Genomic DNA, 13,781 nt, shown 5'->3' with positions numbered 1-13,781 from the left:
CACACACACCCACTCTCACTCACACTGGGACCACATAAACACACCGTTTCACTCCACGTGCACAGCTTTGGGATGTGAGAGGAAACCCGAGTATCCAGAGCAAACTCATACAGACATGTGGAGAATGTGTAAACTCCACACAGAGAGTGGCCCCAGATGGGAATGTATTTTTTTCTTCCAATGTTAAAATGAAACAAAGTTATGCTAGGACCCACTGCATTTTCATGAAAAGGTTCTGTTGTAGAGGCTGGAGGGGTCATGAGAAACCTGTGTGAGCTGGAGTTACGTGGTAACACAAACAACGAATAAGCAGAAACTGTAAGGTAGACAGAAGACACCTATCTCAAGATCCATGTAAAGATCTATAATTGAGAGAGTGCTAATAGAGATGCATGAGAAGCAGGCATGTGGCAAACCACTGAGACTATCTGAGCAAATTCACCACTTTGCTGTTGCAGTTGCCTTCAATACGGAACCACCACTTTCCAGGCTTGGCTGTCCAATATCCCTGAGCTCCCCTGTGTGTATATTATTACAACAACCACCACTCCCTTCCTCCATATACACACCATTACTTGAAGTAGCATGAGGTGGGTCTTCATTTCATGGCTAAAAAAGTGCTTGCTTAAAACATGATGGAAATAGTTTTTCCTGAAGGGCTTTCTGGAAAACCTGGGATGCTACTGTGCTGAACACACTGTCATCCAGATAAAACTGACTCTTCCTGGGGAGCCTTGACATCTGGAACATGGGAAGTTCATTCTGTGGACTCAGGGTCACTCTGACAATACTAAAAAAGGCCTACACAGTGTTATATGCATGCAAATAAATGTCCTCAGGTGAATGAAGGATCACAAATATAGTAGCTCTGGTTTGTGAAAGGCAATCTTTGATTGTCTTAAACAAAGGGTTTTTCATGTTGTTGTTTTTTTGTTTTGTAAGATTCTTGGAATCTGCAACTCTAAGCAAAATGACATGTGATGACCTTGGCTATATGTTGTTGGTAAGACCTCATTGGTAAGAATTTAATAGAATTAGCCTTTATGCAAGATATTCATCTGTTCGTCTGTTGCTTTGCTTATTTGTTCAACCAACCAACAATTACCAGGCCATGCAGGGTTCTATGAACTGAGAACACAACAGCTGATAAGCTAGACCAGGGCCCTGCTGTTGAAGCACTTATATCCCACTGGGAGACAGAAAACAAGCAGTGGCATATAAAGACATAATATATCAGCTGCAAAGTTCAGGGGGAAATAAAGCAAGGGAGGGTGGATACTATCTCAGACACTGTTCAGGGAGATCACATATTATCTTGTGTTCATTAGCACTTAGGCCAGCAGTATGAGCTAAAACGTGGCAAATAACATTTTTCCAAGAGTCAGAAAGAAAGAAAGCACTGTAGATGACTGGAGTTGGTTTCTTTAAAAAGTAAATATGAAAATTTCCTTTCTGGGCTACAGAGGTGTGGCAGCTTTTAAGAACCTTTTCTCTAGCTTCCCTCAGAGATCACTTAAAGAAGCTAAGTGAGGTATCTAGTCTTTGTCATTCCTGTTAAAGATTTCATCACTGAAGGACCCCTGACACATCTTTCAAAAGTGATCCAATCATAATGCCCTGTAGGAGGGCAGTGCTGCCAAATGGGGAGAGCATCAGTCTAGCCACCCAGAGATTCCAGATTGATGCCAGATACTTATTTTTATCCTTATATGATGTGTCTAGTCCACCTGAAGTCTCAGTATCAGTCTCAAATAGATGAGATCAGGGAGTTAAATGCTGTGCTTTGTGTGAACTTCAATACAGGGAACACAAAACCACTTCTGGGGTTGTAATGCAGCTGATTTCATGCATGCCTGCTTCATATATGTCTGCTTAATAAGTAAGATCAAATCAAATCAAATTATTTGTAACAGCACTGACTTCCTTGTCCTTGATAGGCTTCTCTTTGAAGCAAACAAAGTGGAAGAAATGGTGATATAATTTCTGTTATAATCTGTCTTGTACTATATTTGGTGAAAGTGAACTGCTTTTTATAAAATAAATGGCTAGGGCTGGGGAGTTTTAAAATAACTCTTAAAGGTAAAGGTTTTGAGTCCCTAGAATGAAATGCTCAATAAAGCAATTACTCCCCTTGGTGGCTTTCCAGAGTCCTGTACCTTTGGGATTCACTTTCCCTTCTCTGTGTTTGCACAGCAGTCCCTGGAGGACTCTTGCTGAGGACACTTAGTGATGAGACATTACTTGTTGAGGCTCACACTCCCTTCTGGGAGACGCACTATACCAGGATTCCAACTCCATCTCATCCCACACACGGAGACTTCACCATCCTGGCAACCTTACTGTGCTACCTTTGACCACAAAACAGGTAAGCACTCACGGCCAGACATCATAAATCTTGTATGGTGAAGATATTACAATGTTTGGCACAATCACATTGTTTGAATTTATAAATGATTAGAGCAACAGTTTGTATTGTTCATATTAAAGTGAACTCACAGAATCATTGGAAGTTAGAAAAAAATAAAACAAACGCCAAGTAAAGTGATAAATATTAAATTTTGGAGTGTCCAGACACCAAATGGGAGTACAGCCAAATGCAAACTCTAGTAAAGAAAACAGGCAGGGCGTGGTGGCTCACACCTGTAATCCCAACACTTTGGAGGCCGAGGCAGGAAGATAACCTGAGATGAGGAGTTCAAGACCAGCCTGGGCAAAGTGGTGAAACTCTGTCTCTACTAAAAATACAAAAATTAGCTGAGCATGGTGGCAGGCACCGGTAATCCCAGCTACTCAGGAGGCTGAGGAAGGAGAATCTCTTGAACCCGGGAGGTGGAGGTTGCAGTGAGCCAAGATCGCACCATTGCATTACAGCATGGGTGACAAGAGTGAAACGCTGTCTCAAAAAAAAAAAAAAAAAAGAAAGAAAGAAAAAGAGAAAAGAAAATACATCTAAGTTGAATTGTGTGAAACAGGCAGCCCTCTATGGCATCAAGTGAATGGGGGGTGGTAACAATTGTCCAATGAAAGCAGATGTTCTCTGTCAAGAAAAATTGAGATTAAAGAGGATTTGGGCCTGATTCATCCAAATAATTACAATAGCTAGAGCACTCATTTCTCATACTCTGTCTCAGTCCATTTTCTACTGCTATAACAGAATACCACAGACTGAGTAATTTTAAAAAAAAAGTGTATTTGGCTCACAGTTCTGGAGGCTGGAAGTCCAAGAGCATGATGCTGGCATCTGGCAAGTGTCATCCTGTATCAGAAGAATGGAAGCAGGAAGCAAGCTTGCAAGACTTGCAAGAGAGAGAAAATTGGGCCAACTCACCCATTTATGGGGAACCCACTCCCATGACAATTAACCTGCTCCCATAATAATGGCATTAATTTATTCATGAGGGGATCTGCCTAATCACCTCTTTATGGTCTCACTTCTTAACATGGTACAGATTAGGACACCAAAGCCCATTGTGTCTTGGCAACTTGTCCATAATCACACAATCAGTAAAGGATTCAGTGAGACCCTCCACTCTCCTCTGATAACTCCAGGTCCTTTCCAGTGCCATTCTACTGCCTCTTGGTCAGCCTCAAACCACCACATTCTATATCACATTCCATATCATGCTATTGGCTGGAATCCCAAGCCTGGTTTCAAAGACCTACCCCTCTCAACAGTAATATCATCCTCAGACTGTGAAGAGTGCTATGGTTTGAATATTCCCTCCAAAACTCAAGTTGAAATTTGGTTGCCATTTGCACAGTCCATAGAGGGTAATAACTTAGAAGAGCCATTAGCAAGATTAAGTTTATGGGATGTAGAAGATAGTCTATTAGAGTTTGAGAAGAAATAACTTATATTTCTATTTGCATTTTTATCTTGTTCTCTTTTTTAATGTCTATTTTTGTATATATGTTAATGCACATGGTAATACGGTGGTACATAGATAATTTAAAAATTGTGTGGCCAAAATAGTGTGAAGACCACTGGTTTAGAGCATTATGAGTTGGAAAAACGTGTTTAAATTTCTACTCTGTTACTTACTTATTGCCTAACCTTAGGCAAAATCTTCAAATTTCCTAAGCCTCACTTTCAATGTATGTATTACAAGGACAATGATAGCACATACGTCATAAGAGTGTTGCAAGGATCAAATGAGTGCTCACCATGGCGCCCAGCAAGAAGTAAGTGTGAAATAGATAATAGCTTTTATTACTCATCAACAAAATGGAGATTATCATTTCTTTCTTGCCAAACTGTTGTGAATTTTAATGACATGGTATATTTAAAAGCATATTGTAAAGTATAAATTCCAGACAAATGTAAGGCACTGTTTCTTACAGTTTGTTGAAAAACAGTTATTTTCAGTACTAGAGTATGAAACCATTTCAATTCAACCTTTGTCTTGTGGGACTACCTTACTTTTCTTCATACCTTAGGATTATCACAGGGACACCTGGGAAAATGTCCCTAGGGCCAGTACCCTGAGATTCTTCTCTATAAACAGAGAACTTGGACATTATCTGGGTTGCCGAGTGTGGGCTCTCTGAGGCCTTTCTGCTACAAATGTCAGCATTTTCCAGGTAAGACCAATATATTCTAGTATTCACCAAAGTTCTTGTCCTTTAAAATCAGAGTAAGAACTTGAGGTGTTTGTTCCTATAAAGCAGTGCTTTAGAATAAACAAGATTTATGTATTTAATAAGAGCTACAGAATACTGGAATTCAGTACCAGAGTAAGTCTAGGAAACATAATAGGCTCCCAGAGCAAGCTATTTAAATGAAAGAAAACATAAGCAACTTAATTCTAACCTTCTTTGAGGATGGTAAATTATTTATAACTGAAATCATTTCTGTTTCATCTCTAGTAATATCATATTATATTGGTTGGCAGAACAGTGAATAAGTAAGAACCATACATTCTGACTTTCCCTATCGAACCGCCTTTAATCTCTCTCTGTTTCAATGACCCAGAGAAACAGTGACAACATGAGATTCAAGACTCTGTGAGCTGGACAGCAGATGGAGGCACACTGACAGCAGATGGAGGACATAACGCTGACAGTTAAGAGACACGTGAATGGGTTGATGGGGAATGATCTCTTTGTGAAGTCTGTTGTTGGCAACACATTGTGGCGGAAGAAACAGCTCAGTGATGGTCCCCACAGCTGCCATTCTCCAGTCTTGAAGTTGGTGTATGACCTTGCTGTGACTGACTTCCTATGGGCTAACAATGTGGAAAACAGCAATGGTCAAGAAATCCTCCCTGTCCTTTTGTGTTCCAGGCAGAGAGCCACCCTTCCCTATGTGACTTGGAGAAGACTCATGGATGAGCTCCTCGAGAACCTATGACAAAGCCAGACACAACCCCTCCTAGGGTCTGAATGTTTATGTCCTTCCAAATTCATATGTTGAAATCCTAACCCCCGAGGTGATGGTATCAGGAAGTGGGGCCTTGGGAGGTGGTTAGGTCATAAGATTGGAGTTCTTATGTATGGAATTAGTGATCTCATATTTTTAAAAAGGCCCCAGAGAGCTGCCGTGCTCCTTAAGCCATGTGAGGATACAGCAAGAAGGTGCTATCCATGAGAAAGCTGGTCCTCACCAGACACCAATCCTACAGATGCCTTGATCTTGGACTTCACAGCCTCCAGCACTGTGAGCAATAAGTTTTTGTTGTTTATAAGCCACCTAATCTATGGTATTTTGTTATGGCAGCTTGAACAGACTAAGTCAATCCTCCAAATTTTCATTTTTTGGTCCTCACCGACTAATCTGAACAAATTGCTCATCAACTTAACTTGTTCAAACTTAATGAGGCCTCTCTCCCTCCCCCAGGCCATTGAACTTTGGCTGGCCCCTGAGCTTAAGCAAGCACTAAAACACAGAACATCTCTCCTCAGTGATCCTTCCCTGTTCGAATTGTCTATTCACACCACCTGCTCATCCCACTCCCTCACAGCCACTCCTCTCTAGTATTCTCTACTCCTTCATATAAAAAGAGAAGCCCTTAGCTAGGTGCAGTGGCTCACGCCTGTAATCTCAACACTTTGGGAGGCCCAGGTGGGTGGATCACCTGAGGTCAGGAGTTCAAGACCAGCCTGGCTAACGTGGCAAAACCCCGTTTCTATTAAAAATACAAATAAAATTAGCCAGGCGTGGTGGTGTGTGCCTGTAAGCCCAGCTACTTGGGAGACTGAGGCAGGAGAATCACTTGAACGTGGGAGTCACAGGTTGCAGTGAGCCAAGATTGCGCCACTGCACTCCAGCCTGGGTGACAGAGTGGGACTCTGTCTCAAACAAAAAAAAAAAAGAGAGAGAATCCCTTTTCTGCCTGAGCTTTGAGACACTTGCGGAGGCTATGGTCAGAGCATTCTCCTTAAGGCAATAGTGACCCTCTTCCTTTTGCAATAGAATTTATGAATGGAGTGTCTCTTGACTTAAGTCCAGATTTGTTTTTTCACTTGACAGAGGAAAGCTACACATTTTATTCTATCTTTAGTCTTAGAATTCTAAGTATGATTTCATTCTTGTATTCATCTATTAAACAAATACCTACATATCAATATATATCGAGCTCACTCGGTGCTGGAGATAAAATAAGAACAAGCTTTCTCTTCCATGAACCATTATCCTATTAGGGGAGTGGGTGGGAGACAGATAAGGAAAAAATAAATGTCAAATGATATGAAGTGCTTTGGAGAAAAGTAAAGCAAAGTACAGTAGTGCCCCCTATCCACGGTGGATATATTCCAAGACCCACAGTGGATGCCCGAAACTGTGGATAGTGTTGAGCCCTGTATATATATATTCTGTTTTCTCCTACACATATGTACCTGTGATAAGTTTATTATATGATAAACTGGCTATGATTCACCAAACAATTATTTTTCTTTTTCTTCTTCTTTTTTTTTTTTTTTTAGACAGAGTTTCACTTTTGTTGCCCAGGCTGGAGTGCAACGGTGCCATCTTGGCTCGCTGCAACCTTCGCCTTCCAGGTTCAAGCGATTCTCCTGCCTCAGCCTCCCAGGTAGCTGGGATTACAAGCATGTACCACCACGCCTAGCTAATTTGGTATTTTTAATAGAGACAGGGTTTCTCCATGTGGTCAGGCTGGTCTCGAACTCCCGACCTCAAGTGATCTGCCCACCTCAGCCTCCCAAAGTGCTGGGATTATAGGCGTGAGCCACCACGCCTGGCCGCAATTTCTTGTCTTTCCTTAAGTCGAAGACTTTCACTTTTTCACTTAATGGAAGCAATTTATGGCTTCTCTTTGGCATGTCCTGATTGTCAGCATCACTACTGTTGCACTTTGGGGACATCATGAAGTAAAATAAGGATAACTTACCACGATCACTGCAATAATGTGAAAGTCAGTCTGACAACCTGGACAACTGTGAAGTGACTAATGGACAGGTAACACAGACATCGTGAACACATTGGACAAAGGGATGATTCACATCCTGGGGGGACAAAGCAGAAAAGTGTGAGTTTTATCATGCTGCACAGAACGGCACAAAATTTAAAACTTACGCATTGTTTATTTCTTCTTTCTTTGTTGAGACAGAGTCTTGCTCTGTTGCCCAGGCTTTAGTGCAGTGGCACAATCTCAGCTCACTGCAGCATCAACCTTCCAGGCTCAAGCAATCCTCCCACCTCAGCCCTGCAAGTAGCTGGGACTACAGGTGCACGCCACCACACAAGGCTAATTTTTGTATTTTTTCTAGAGACAGGGTTTTGCCGTGTTGCCCAGGCTGGTCTCAAACTCATAAGCTCAAGCAATCTACCTGCCTTGGCCTCCCAAAGTACTGGGATTACTGGTGTGAGCCACTGCACCTGGCCTGAATTCTTTATTTCTAAAAATTTTCATTTGCTATCTTCAGACCACAGTTGACTGCAGGTAACTGAAATCATGGAAACTAAACCTTTAGTGGATAAGGGGGCACCACTGTAAGAAGGGGTATCTGGGCTTGGGGATAAGTTGGTATTGTAAATATGGTAATCAGATAAGATTTAGTGAACACCATAGGCTTTGTATTAGTCTGTTCTTGCACTGCTATAAAGAAATACCTGAGACTGGGTAATTTATAAAGAAAAGAGGTTAAATTGGTTCACGGTTCTGCAGGCTGTACAGGAAGCATGGTGGCTTTTCTGGGGAGGCGTCAGGAAACTTATAATCATGGTGGAAAGCAAAGGGGAAGCAGGCACATCTTACATGGCCAGAGCAGAAGGAAGAGAGAGAGGGAGGGAGAACTTTTAAACAACCAGCTCTCATAGGAATTCACTCACTATCATAGGAACAGCACCAAGGGGGAAGGTGTTAAACCATTCAGGAGAAACTGCCCCCATGATTGGATAATCATCTTCCACCAGGCCCCACCTCCAACATTGGAGATTACAATTCCACATGAGATTTGGGCAGAGACACAGATCCAAAACATATCAGACCTAAAAGCAGTCACGGTGACCAGTAACAAGTGCAAAGCCCCTGAGATGTGTGTTCGGGGTGTTCACAAAAGAGCAAAGAGGCCGACGTGGCTGGAGGATAGTAAGCAAGGGATATGAGATAAAAATCAGATGGGCAGCATGTTCTAGGTCACGCAGGGCTTGTGGGCTATTGTAAAGACTTTGGCTTTTACTCTGAATGAGATGGAAAACTAACAAGCGTTTTGAGTAGTAGTGCTATGATCTGACTAACATTTTAAAAGATCTACTCTTGATTCTACGTGGAGAATAGGCTAGGGAAAGAGCAAGGACAGAAGCACAGAGGCCATTTGGGAATCTATGGCAACAGTATGTGCAACAGAAGACGGTGACCAGGACCAAGGTGGTGGCAGATTGCCATGCAGGGTGTGGGAGATCAGAATCAGGACTTGAGTTTGGAGCACATTATGCTTTTTATGCTTATCACACATCAAAGTGGAGATTTCTAGTTGGAAATCAGACGAGAGAGAGAGAAGTTGTGACTTTAGGAGGGAGATCTTTACAGATTTTTGATGTTAATATCTCTGAAAGGAATCTTTCTAATTATTTAAACAATTAACACGATTAACTAAGTCAAACGATTATTTCATTAATGATTGACTATTGTTAAGCTAAATATAATTATTTAGCTTTGTCTACTTGTTCTGTTTTGCCCGATATGCTGACTATGCTTTTGCCTCAAGCTTTTGCACTTTGTTCCCTCTACCAGAGTTACTCAAAGTGCAACCAGATAAAAACCAAGAGCCAGGCCGGGCATGGTGGCACATGCCTGTAGTCCCAGCTACTCGGGAGGCAGAGGCAGGAGAATCGCTTTGACCCGGGAGGCAGAGGTTGCAGTGAGCCGAGATTGTGTCACTGCACTCCAGCCTGGGTGATAGAGTGAGACTTTGTCTCAAAAAACAAACAAACAAACACACAAACAAACAAACAAACAAAAAAAGAGCAAGAGCCAGAGTGCAAATGAACACAGTGCTTCCTTCATCAAGAAAGTCTTGCAATAAAAGAGAAAAATGTCAGCTGCAGTGAACAGTGTCCTTAATGATGGAGCTGGTTTGCATTCTGGGGAAATTGCAATCTCCTCATCACTAACTGGAACAAACATACCACCATACTTTGAGAAGTAAAATTCTAGAGCATCACTGAAGCAACCCCAAATAACTACACAGCTCTTCTTCATTCCATTCAGGTCCCTGAAGGAATGTCATGTCCTCAGAGAAGCATTCCCTTCTGAAACAGCTGGCTTCAGTCCCTCACTCCTTTAGTTTTCTTTGTAGCATATATCATTATTTGACTTTATATTATATAATTATTTGTTTAATATCTCTCCATTAAAGCAAGCTCAATTAGAGTTGCAACTTGCTCTGTTTCATTCAGTTATATCCCCAGCACTTAGAAAATTGCCTGGCACATAGGAGGTATATAATAATGAAAATGAATGAATAGTAATAAAAAGGATGAATATACGTATACTAATATCAATGTCCCTGCTGTTTAAAATGTTGTGTTTATCTAATAAATCTGTGACCTTCTTTAACAGCTTATTTTCCTTATTTTAGGTTGATTTCTTATAAGCAATATAGTATGGGATTTGGGGCTATTCGGTTTTGTTTTTAACCAATTTGAAAATTTTTCTGTAGTCATGGAATGTAATCCATTTACACTATCAAAATGATACGTTTAAGTTGGGCCAGTTATCATACTTTTTGCCTTTTCTTTTTGAAAACAATGTCTACGCTCTTGTCTTTTTCATATACTGCTATATGGACTGTGATTTGGAAACCGTTTCTGCCTCAGAGATTCTATAGTTGTTTTTTTTTTTCCTAATTCTTACATCAGAGATGGAAGACTAACTTGGTTTCTCTCCCTATTATCTATAATTAATAAATTCATAGTTTTTAGTTTGCCTATGTTCTAACCACCTTTTGTTTTTCAATATTTGTGTTTTTCATCTCCATGTAATCCTTCCTGTCCTAAACACATCTTCACTCCACCAATACTTATTGTAAAACCATACATACAATGAGTTCATCATTTTGCTAGAAGTCAGAATTTCTTTTCTCAATTAGGCAGACACTCCTCTTCAGAAGAAGGCAGTGGATATAATTATTTTTCGGTGATCCATTTTATGTGAACTGCATATTTTCATAGATCCTACAATATTTCAGTTTAACTCATCTCGTGAAATTTTGAGTCAAGCAGGAATTAGGACAAATTATTTCAGTCCCAGTCCAAACTATTTACTGGACAGTCTACAGATTCAATCCATTTTCATTATCTAATAGCCTGCGGCATGGAATAGAGAACATTAGTGATAGATTCTCCCTTAGTGCACATTTGTCTATGCCACCAATATTGTCAGGTCACTAGAGAGAAGTCCCTGCCAGTTTTCTCCTCATAGTCTCCTGAGTTTTCAGGAGCAAATTTGAACTATATCTGCTCTCTACTTCCTAGGCCCCATGAAACAAGAGTAAATGGGGGACCTATGGGCTTACCAGTGGAGTCCAAATGTTGTTCGTGGGAAATGTTAAGAGGCAGCTTAAAGCCTCAGGGCCCAGTTCTGCCTCCAGTTCTTGAACTTTCTAACTTGTCAGGGAACTCTTCAAGGCTTTCTTCTCATTGACTTCCTTAACATTCTGATCTCTGAAAAGCGGACAATCAGGTTAGCTTTCCTCCAAACCAAAATATATAGTGCATGGATGATATTCATCTCTAGTTTTCAGCTGTTTTAAAAATATATTTGCATATTTTACTGGTTATTTAAGGGAAAATTTGAGAGGAGAAACAAGAATATTTTTTCCCTCATGCCACCACCTTGCTGAAAAGTAATTTCTATGTATTTTACTCAGTGGCAAGCATGCTAGAAAAAAAACTCAGAGAAGCAATTCTGGTAGCCAATTTACTAGTTGATGCTTAACATATTTATTGAATGCTATTATCAAATTGATTTGGGTTGTTGTGAATGCACAAATATCATGACATGCTTATTGAAATCTCTGTAATTATCTGAATCTAAGGGAGTAATTATGGATATGGACCAGATGATGGGAAAAAAAGAATGAAAATTAGAGAGAAGTGAGTGATCATATTTTATCTGTGTAAACTGTCAAGGGCTAGGAGTGTGGGAGATCTGAAAGTAGAAATAATAAATAAATAGCTTTCCTCAATATCTATTGTCCTCCAAAAACCAAGATAGTAATAAGCATGAGATTTATAAAAATAATAATAATAAGCTGAAGAAGAAGGCAAATCTGTGTGTCTATCCTCAAGTTCTGATAAGAAAGCAAATGGCAGGCTTTCATGTCTTTGGTATTTTAAATCATGTATTAATTTTTGTGTCACACCATACATGGGCAATTCAGCAAAGCAAAAATGGTATTATTTAAATTGTCCTAAATTTCCTCTTTTGATGCCTATTCATTATGTTACTCATCTTCATTTCTGGCCAGAACTGTGGGGAGACAGCATCTCAGCAAAGTAAACAATAGTTCTGTGTCATATAGACAGCTGTTAGGTTTCAGTGATGGGTGAACTGATTGATTTGTAGAGATAACTCTGGCCACTTAATGAACAGATTTAGGCAAAATTAAAGACTAAACTAATAACTTTGTGGAGTTCATCTGAAAGAACAATCATTCATTACCATAACAAAATACATAATTATCATTAACAAATAATATAGTTACGTTATTAACAACATGTTCATAGAGGCAAGAAGCAAAGATTAGCAGCCCTTCTGGGTCTGGTAATTTGCTCATGAATCACAACTATCGGAAACATAAAACCTAGGCTTTCAAAATCAGCCCTAAATGTGGCTCACTGGCTTATGACATTAGCTACTGTGTTGTGTTTGGAGTGTCATTCGCAAGCTTACATGGAGTATTCAGAAGGATGGAGTCTACAGTGGCTTTGTGTGGTGAAGGTAGTTTGTGGCTTACAGACCTATATGCAGAGACTAGAGCCTTGGGGAGATGCCCCCATAGGAACAAAAGCCAGTGGGCACTGCTGGTGGAATAGGCGCACAGAAGGTGTTGAGGAGGCACGGGGGTGAGCAGGCAGATGGAGGGTTGGAGGGTGTCTTGGAGATTTAGCTAATTTTCCCATATTCCTAAGTATAATTCAGAGGAAAATCAAATCTGAAGCATTTTACTTTCAAAAACTAAAAAGCCTTTGGTTTCTATTCATATGAAAGTCCGAGGTGGTGCCAAATATATAAAATGTGCGATTGCAGAGCCCGAGTCCTGCAATTCTGCTGCTATTTCCTCACTAAGCTTGGCTGGGACATTTCTTGCTCACAACAATCACTAAGCTGCATTTTCTATTTGGAAACAGCCCAGGTGCTTCACAGAGAGAGAAGAGCAATTCAATTTCATTTGTATTACCCTAGCACCTTCCCTGCCCTACTCTACCAAGGTGGCCTAGATTCAAATGTTGAGTTAGTGAGAACCTAAGGGATTTTTAAACTTCCACCATTTTACAGATAGTGAAACTTGGAATCAGAACAGTTAATGGCCATGGCCAAGGTCGATACCCAGTTAATGAGAGAGCCAAGACTAGGAGCCTGCTCTCCCAGATCTTTGAACAGCTCTCTTTAAGTTGGAAGAGAAAGCTCGCTTCTAAGAGACTACAAGAAGCAGACATATTTTATTGAATTCCAGGATGTCATATATTTTATGTACCACTAAGAAAAAAAGTTGCCAATTATAAAATGCCATTGATTGTAAAATGCATACAATTGTAGACATGCTAAATAATATATTTTAATTGTAAATGTATATAATTTTAATCTTGAAATATATTTTTAAATCTTAGAATTGAGAAGATGTGGTAATAAAAATTTTCATTTTTCCTAAATAAATTGGAAGCTTATCCAGGCAAGACATTTTATTTATTTATTTATTTTTTTTCCAGACGGAGTATCCCTCTGTCACCCAGGCTGGAGTGCAATGGCACAGTCTCGGCTCACTGCAACCTCCGCCTCCTGGGTTCAAGCGATTCTCCTGTCTCAGCTTCCCAAGTAGCTGGGATTACAGGCACGCGCCACCACACCTGGCTAATTTTTGTATTTTTAGTAGAGATGGGGTTTCACCATATTGGTCAGGCTGGTCTCGAACTCCTGACCTCAGGTGATCCACTCACCTTGGCCTCCCAAAGTGCTGGGATTACAGGGATGAGCCACTGTGCCTGGCCAAGATATTTTATTCTTACTCTCAGATGATATCAAGAACCATGCCAAGCTCAATAGCTTTGATCACCTCCTTTAATTAGTTGATTATTCTATAGTAAGTCTTCTATATTAAGC

The 13,781-nt window shown here is 40.4% G+C and overlaps 2 long non-coding RNA genes across 6 annotated transcripts in view; one reads left to right on the top strand and one right to left on the bottom strand.

Moving 5' to 3' along the window:
• Positions 1 to 5,577, top strand: part of LOC115835127 — a 48,030-nt gene extending 42,453 nt beyond the window's left edge. For 3 of the 4 annotated variants that reach the window (XR_004030054.1, XR_004030052.1, XR_004030053.1), the window contains 4 exons: positions 943 to 2,365; positions 4,060 to 4,182; positions 4,438 to 4,581; positions 4,973 to 5,577. This is a non-coding gene — a long non-coding RNA (uncharacterized LOC115835127). The remainder of the gene's footprint in view (positions 1 to 942; positions 2,366 to 4,059; positions 4,183 to 4,437; positions 4,582 to 4,972) is intronic. The other variant, XR_004030055.1, reaches the window with a different exon arrangement.
• Positions 1 to 13,781, bottom strand: part of LOC115835128 — a 33,337-nt gene that overhangs the window by 7,167 nt on the left and 12,389 nt on the right. The window contains exon 3 of one of the 2 annotated variants that reach the window (XR_004030057.1): positions 10,975 to 11,122. The exons of the other annotated variant lie outside the window; for it this stretch is intronic. This is a non-coding gene — a long non-coding RNA (uncharacterized LOC115835128). The remainder of the gene's footprint in view (positions 1 to 10,974; positions 11,123 to 13,781) is intronic. 2 annotated transcript variants of the gene reach the window in all.

The sequence above is a fragment of the Nomascus leucogenys genome, chromosome 5 (genome assembly GCF_006542625.1).
Source record: "Nomascus leucogenys isolate Asia chromosome 5, Asia_NLE_v1, whole genome shotgun sequence".
NCBI classification, from domain to species: domain Eukaryota; kingdom Metazoa; phylum Chordata; class Mammalia; order Primates; family Hylobatidae; genus Nomascus; species Nomascus leucogenys.
The sequence above is the reverse complement of the archived record's forward strand: the minus strand, read 5'-3'. Positions and strand labels throughout refer to the sequence as shown.